This window comes from Manis pentadactyla, chromosome 10 (genome assembly GCF_030020395.1).
Source record: "Manis pentadactyla isolate mManPen7 chromosome 10, mManPen7.hap1, whole genome shotgun sequence".
Lineage (NCBI taxonomy): Eukaryota > Metazoa > Chordata > Mammalia > Pholidota > Manidae > Manis > Manis pentadactyla.
In genome coordinates, this window is record NC_080028.1 from 29,783,841 (window position 1) to 29,791,309 (window position 7,469).

The window sequence follows — 7,469 nt, forward strand, 5'->3', positions numbered from 1 at the left end:
TCTTCTTCTTTTTTTTTTTTATGGAGCCTTTAATCTGTTGCTCTCTCTAGGGTCCAACTCTGTTGGTTCCTTCAGCACTTGATGTGAGATAACTTAGAAACTACCCACTGACAGGCTGCGGACACTGGAAGTATGCCACACTCCTCTCCTCCCTCCTCAGGGAGAAACCTCAGTTCTGCACATGTTCCCAATCTTGAAGATTTATGCTGCTGGCTGCAGGAAGCCATCCTCCCCTTTCCTTTGATCTTCGTTGCCCAGGCATGTGGACTATGGTGGTTCCTTCAGCTCCTGGTGAAAGTTGAGACAGAAACTAGCCCCTCAGGGGGTGCAGTGAGGGCTGGAGGCCCAGTGTACACTCCATTCTCTCTTTTCTCTCTTCCTCTTCATGGTAGAAGTCTTCAGCTGAGGCCACCTCTTTTGGCCTTGAGCTGTTATAGTTCAGGGGAAGGACTGATGCAGGTAAAGTTAAATTGTTCTTCTTAACCTGTTTCAACATGGTTGCTCTTGGTTTTTGTGCTCATTTGGGGTGCTGTGACTTATTATCTGTAATTTTACATTTTCATAAAGGTGTTATGGTCCATATGTTATTTTTACATCGGTGTTTCTTCAGAGAAACAAGGGTTGAACCTTCCTAATCCTTCATTTTACTGATGTCACTACCAGTTTAATCTTTAAGGAAAAGAGTATTCAGTGGGACTGTCATGGAATTTGTGGAATGGCTAATATAGCAGCAGTAGGTACAATGACTATTGAACTATGTGCCTCTTTATTTCAGAGAAAAGGTGAGGACTTCCTCACTTTAAACGAGGATAGAGTTTTAAAACGTGCATGATCATGTCATGGCTCTTATTACATACAACTAGATTGATTTCTGAAAGAATTTAACTAATATAAAGCATGGTCAACAATGTATACACATATCTGTTTGCCCATTTCATTACTTTGTTTCTTCATGTTTCTTTATGTTTGTTAAGATAATTGATGCAAATAATGCTCTCTTGCATAATTTATATTATGCAACTTCTACTGATTTTTTTCTGGTTTACAATACGTATATGTATCACATACAAATGCTACATTTTTTATGATGTATGCCTTCAGGGAAGAGATTGTACCAAAATACAATACCAATTTTTAGTGTAACAATATGTTAGATCTATATATTTGTTTTTTATTGTGATAGAAAATACATAACATGGATTTTACTATCTTAAAATTTTAAATGTATACTTTTTTTTAACAACATGCACATTGTTGGACAGCAGATCTCTAAAACTTTTTCATCTTGCAAGACTGAAACTGTATACTCATTTGAACAGTGACTTCCCACTTCCCATTACCCCCATCCTTTGGTAATCACCATTTCTGCTTCTACGAATTTGCCTGTTTTAGATAACTCATATAAATAGAATAACGTGACTGGCTTGTCTCACTTGGTATAGTGTCCATGTTGTTACATATTGAAGAATTTCCTTTTTTTTAAAGCTGAATAGCATTCCATTGTGTATGTATATCACATTTTCTTTATCTATTTATCTATTCGTGGACATTTAACATTTTCATTCTTTGTTTTCACTATTCTTTGACTATTTGCAGGTACTTACCATTTGATGCCTATGGTGCCACAAGATCAAGTGTATGCGGGGTGTTGAATTGTCTTATCCTGGAACAATATCTGTATCTAGTCTATTTGTTCTGTGCCCTTTTATTAATAGGATCCTTTGTCTGACTCCATAAGTAAGTCATGGGCTCAGGGTCTCTGCTCTTTTTCAGCCTCCTTAACTGTAGCCAAGTCACGCTTCTGGATTAATTTTCAAAGGCTGTGGTAGGAGTTGACACACTGAACCTTTTTCCTCAGACCCAGAAAGGGCCAAATATTTCCTGACTATATTTCTCAGCTTATGGAAGTCTCTTCACTATGAATTAGAAACAAATTAGTTGAACTTAATGAAAAAGCAAGTTCTATAGGACTATGAACTTCCAAAGTTCTCTTCCTTTGTAGATTTATTCTTATAGAGCAAGCATCCTGTTGCCATAACTTACCCTGGGGCACATATTTTCTGCCTCAGCATCCTCTGCAGAGCTACCTTGACCTCCTGATTCTTGAGGCTGTAGATGAGAGGGTTGATCCCATACTGACCCTAAAGGGGGACTGATGTACCTGAATAGAGCCGTCCCATAGAACAAGAGCACCACAGTGATGTGAGAGGAACACGTGGAGAAGGCTTTGCCTCGGCCCCTAGAGGAGGAAATACTTAGAATGGCAAACATAATTTTTGGGTAAGAGAAGAGGATCAGAGGAAGTGTCACAAGTCCTAGAAGTGCGGTAGACCCAGCCAGCAGGATGGCGTTAGCCGTGGGATCAATGCAGGACAGAGGGAAGAGTGAAGGCAGTTCACAGCTGAAGTGGGAGATGATATTGGGACCACAGAACTGTAAGTTCTGGATACAAAGGTTATTCACTAGTGAGTTAAAAAACCCCATCACCCATGCTGCACTGACCATTGCAGTGCAGCGAGGTCTATTCATGACCATGGTATAGAGCAGAGGGTGGCAAATAGCAGCATAGCGGTCACAGGCCATGGCAGAGAGCAAGCAGCCCTCAGTGCCCCCAGAAAAAATGAAAAAGAAACTCTGGGTAATACAGCCCCACATCGAGATGGTTTTCTTCTGAGACAGGAAATTCTGTAGCATCTTGGGCACAGTGACTGAAGAGTAGCATATGTCTAGGAAAGACAGATGTCCCAGGAAGAAGTACATGGGTGTGTGGAGGTGAGAATCAGCCCTGATCACCACGATCATCATCAGATTCCCCATCAGAGTCAGGAGGTAAATCTCCAGGAAAAATACAAAGAGCATGGTCTGGATGTGTGAGTCACTGGACAATCCCAGAAGCACAAATTCATCAATAATGCTAAGATTTTTCATGGTTTCTTAGATATCTATCCCTAGAAAGAAACAAATACTTATGCACCTGGTGGGACAATGATGTGGGTCATTCTCAGTGAATAGAATTTTTTTAACCTATAAAAGATTTGCTTTTTAACCTCAAGCCAGAAATTGTTTGTGAGGATAAAGTAGTACCTGACTACCCTATTAAATATTGCAATTTCCCTTTTCCTGCCTAAGTTCTCCTTATCAAGCTCAACTTCTTTTCCCTATAACATGTAACATTTTCTAACATATTGGGTAATGACTTATTTGGTACATTAAAATTTTCCCTCCCTGCTAGAACTTATATTATACATAGGCAAAAATCTTTGTTTTCATCCCCACTGAGGCACTCGTAGGTGCCAGTAAAAGTATCACAGTCTAGAAATGCAGTAGACCCAGCTAGAAGGCTCTGAAGAAACATTTGTTTACTAAAAGAATGCATGCTTCCTCAGTTATGATCTCTTCCCTTAGCCCTCATTGCTACCAGCTCTGTAATTCCTAAGGTGATAGACCCACCCCAGGCTCTATCCCCTCATGCTCTTCTCTAGACTCTCCTCAACACTTGACAGCATCCCAGACCCGGTGAACCCTAGGAGTTGCAAGTAGAAGGATACCAGAGGTAAAGCAGGAGAGGCCCTTTTCTGGGAGGCTACTTTTCAGAACAATGAGAACTTAAATTTCCAGTACATTTTATCTGACATGTTAACAGAAACATGTTGTCTGACCTCATATTTTCAGGTGAGGACAATGTGGGACAGAGGGATGACATGATTTGCACAAGATCACATAGCCAGATGGTTTCAAAGCCAGGACTAGGCCAGGTATTCTGATTTCATATCCAATTCTCTTTCCAGTGTTTCACACACAGAGAATAAATATTTGTGGATTTAAGGAGTTTTGGCTTGAGACTGGTGTTGGTTAGGGGGACAGGAGTGACCCCAATAGTCCTTGGTTCTATGAGTTTGCAGTATGCCCTAAGCTTCTGCAGAAGCTGCTCTGGTGGAAAAATGAGCACTAGACACAGACGCAGAGGTCCTTGCTGATTGCTGCCCATGAAACCTATTAAAAACATAACCATCTCAAGTGTAAAATGGGGATAAAAATGAGGTCAAATGTGGTAAAAGTCTTTAGAATCTATGAAATGCTTTAGAAAAGTTATTCAAGCTCAATATATGCAGAAGACAAATGGAATATGGTAAATAAAACTTTTGTGGTCTGTTGAATGTCAAGTTTGTGTGTAATTTTGCAATTAAATATTTCACCTATACTGTAAAATTATGTTTTCATTAAATGCATTAAAAGTTTTTTAAAATAAGAAACATGCTTTCTGGCTCCCAGTTCTCCCAGCCTGACTTCCAAGACTTCATTATTTGTTCTCTCCAGACATTTTCCCTCTCCTGCTAGATACACGGACTTCCTGCATACATTTTATATTGTACCACAGCAACAAAAAATTTTACTCCCCTTTCTCTGTCCTCCCATCCCCAAACCTCATTTCTCACATCTGCCTTCCCCCAACCTACTTACATCCTTACTCATATAATAACTATTATTCATTTAATGCATAATTTATACCATAACTATAACCAGTCTGTATACTCCTGATATCATTTAATCCTTACAAAACCTTATAACATAGATATTACTGACCACATCTCCATAGGTCAGAAAAGTTAAATGATATAATTATAGATCTTACAAAGTGGTGGAGTTAGGACTCACACTCAAAGCCCTCTGACTCCAAATCTCATTTTTTCCTACTTTGCAACACTGCAAAAATTTACTTATGGGAAAATCTTTCCTGGTCTGGAGATTATGCTTTCTCCTACAGAACTTTGGAGCCCAGACAGGAATGTGAGGCTGTCCTGTGAGTTTGGGCCATTGACTATGTCTGGAACTTCTCCTTACCCAGGATGTCCCAATTCTCATTAGAGATGTGGGTATCAAGGATTTGACCTCTTGGAATGGATAAAGGACCTTCTAGGCCAGAGAAACTTCAGAAAAAGAAGACTAAGGACAGGCCATATGAAGGACTAGGAGCAATTAAGGTTGAAACAAGCAACATTCTAGAGAGGTGGCAAAATTAGGGTATAGAGATGGCCCTGCTGGTTTTCCCCCCTGTTTACCTACCTGAAAGCACCTGAAGGTGACCTGGCGGCAGTACATCAAGTAAATGACTATAGACACGAAGGATTAGGATTGACTCACGCAAATAAAAATTCTCTTCTTGTCTTCTTCCCTAAAGACTGAGGCAAATTTAACTTTTATAAAAACTTGCATACTTTTCATTACATTCTTTCAACAGCTGCTATACTATATCTTGATCCAATCTGGAGGCAGAATACTGGCCTCAATGAACTTTAGATTTTCCCAGGATTCCAGACTCTAATACAAGTTGTTCAGAGTCCTTTTTAGGCTCCATGGAGCCCGTGCGCTGCCCCAGTTTGTCATGGGCCATCATACGGACTGAGAAGCTAGTCTACCATGTGAATCTCTCTCCACCCCTACTCCCATGTTCTGTAATCACCATAGCTCTTCATTTACCTGTTTTATATATGTAGCTTTTTCAGTGGGATATTTTGTAATGAACAAAATATTTAGCTAAAAAAATAACCTTTTAAACAAGTGACTTAGGGAAACGTTGAACAGAAGTAGGGAGAAAGACTCCTTCTTCAAACTCCATATTCACCATCTCACCCATCCTTCCTAAAAAATTCTCATCTTTCTTTTTTTTCCTCCAGAATAGAACAGAAAATCCCAAATGGGAAAGTAAGTAAAGAGCTCAAATATACAGGACAGTTACCAGATCCTTCCAGTTAGATGTATGTCTGGCTCTTACCTCCTCACTGAGCAAGGCTGTCCAGGGTCCAAAATACACTCAACTTTGAACCAGGCTGTCAACTGCCTCCAAAGTAGGACTCCAACCTGTGAAAGAAATGCCAGCAGTAGGCGTCTTCTGCAGAGGGCTCCAAATGGATTTGACACAAAGCAGGCTTAGCTCCCAATCAGTGCTAGGTCTGGAGTCAAGTTCAAACTCAAAAGTAGGCTGAAGTGTTCTAACATCCAGCTGATGCCTTTTTGAGTCTTTTGGTCTTAGATAAGAGAATCTGGTATTCCTCCTTATTATTTTACTCTTCCTTTGTCTCTCTCCATCCTGAAGAAATCACATGCCCAGTTGATGAGACTTATATTTCTTTCTTCACCAACTTATTGGTAATTGGGTGTCAGGCTGGCCCAGGGATGTTCAGTAGGCATCCCTGGGGGTCAGGAAAGGTTCACCACCCATGCGAGAGGCAGCAGTGGCCAGAACCAGAGGGGCCCTAGGTCCAGGGATGGACAAGCTAGTGCCACTGTCATGGCCAGAGGAGGACACAGGAGTGTGGAAGGCTCCTTACTACAAACTGCTTTGCAAGTAAAGGAACAAGGGACTAAGTGAACTCTAATGTATGAGTCTCTGCTTACAGCTTCTTTAGTCCCTGATAAGCCTGGGGTCCTGAAAGCATGCACACACACCCCACACCCCACATGCTTTCTCTCTCTCTCTCCACCCAAGTACATACGCCCCTTTCCCACTGTGACTAGTTAATTAGTTTCATTACTCTCTTGAAGCTACCTACTTGTTAATGTTACACTCCTAATTCCAGCTAATTCACAGAGGAATGTTTCTGTTCCTGCTATGGGTGATGTCTTACTGTCTAATCCCCACACACAGAATTCTTCTTCTTGTCTCCCATTCAGCACTGTGGGGATGCCCCTCTTCACCTCTGGTCACTGGCTCTCGGCTCCAAATCCCATCCTGACCCCTCTCTTTGAGCATCTCCTGAATCAACCAGGCTCTTTCTCTTCTGTTGTCCCCCCCTTTCCACTGAGCCTTTCTACTCAGTGTATATATAGAAACTACTTATGTTTATCCATTTAAAATTGAGCAGAAACAATTAGTAAACCCCCTGTTCTAGAAGAAGCCTTAAAAACATGTTGGAGTTTGGAGCCCTTCCACAGGTGATAAAGTCAATTGCCTTTAAAAGCTCCTACATGTAAAAACACTACAATTTAGATGCCCTTTCATGTGAGACACAAAGGAAAGTACAAGCTAATGAAAATTTCACTCTCACCTATCTACATTTTAATCCATTTCTTAGATTGTCCCAACCCTTCAGAAAAGATATATATGGAATCTATCACACATTACATAACATAGCTGCTATACTCTGTGGTCAAATACCTTATATTTCTATAATGAAACTTTGGAATACTCCTCAGTGGGATTTTAAAAGAGATTACAAATAGCCTCATGTCATTTTGCTTCCAATTTTGCTTCCAGATTTGTTTTTAAAAAATTGTTTGGTTTTCAGGGCTTTTTGGAGACTTTAAAATTAAAGATGAAGCCTTATAAACTTGTTCTAAATTTCTATATTTATTGACTTTTATTTCTAGGTTTCCTATTCTATTCCTTCATCTGTCTGATCTTACAGTGGTACTATACTGTCTCAATGATGATAGAGATAATACATGCTTTAATATATGTAGGTCTAATG

General features: G+C 40.2%; 1 pseudogene; it reads right to left on the reverse strand.

The window, feature by feature from the left end:
• Positions 1-2,039: 2,039 nt before the first annotated feature.
• On the reverse strand, positions 2,040-2,928 carry LOC118914816 (olfactory receptor 8S1-like; annotated as a pseudogene).
• Positions 2,929-7,469: the final 4,541 nt, after the last annotated feature.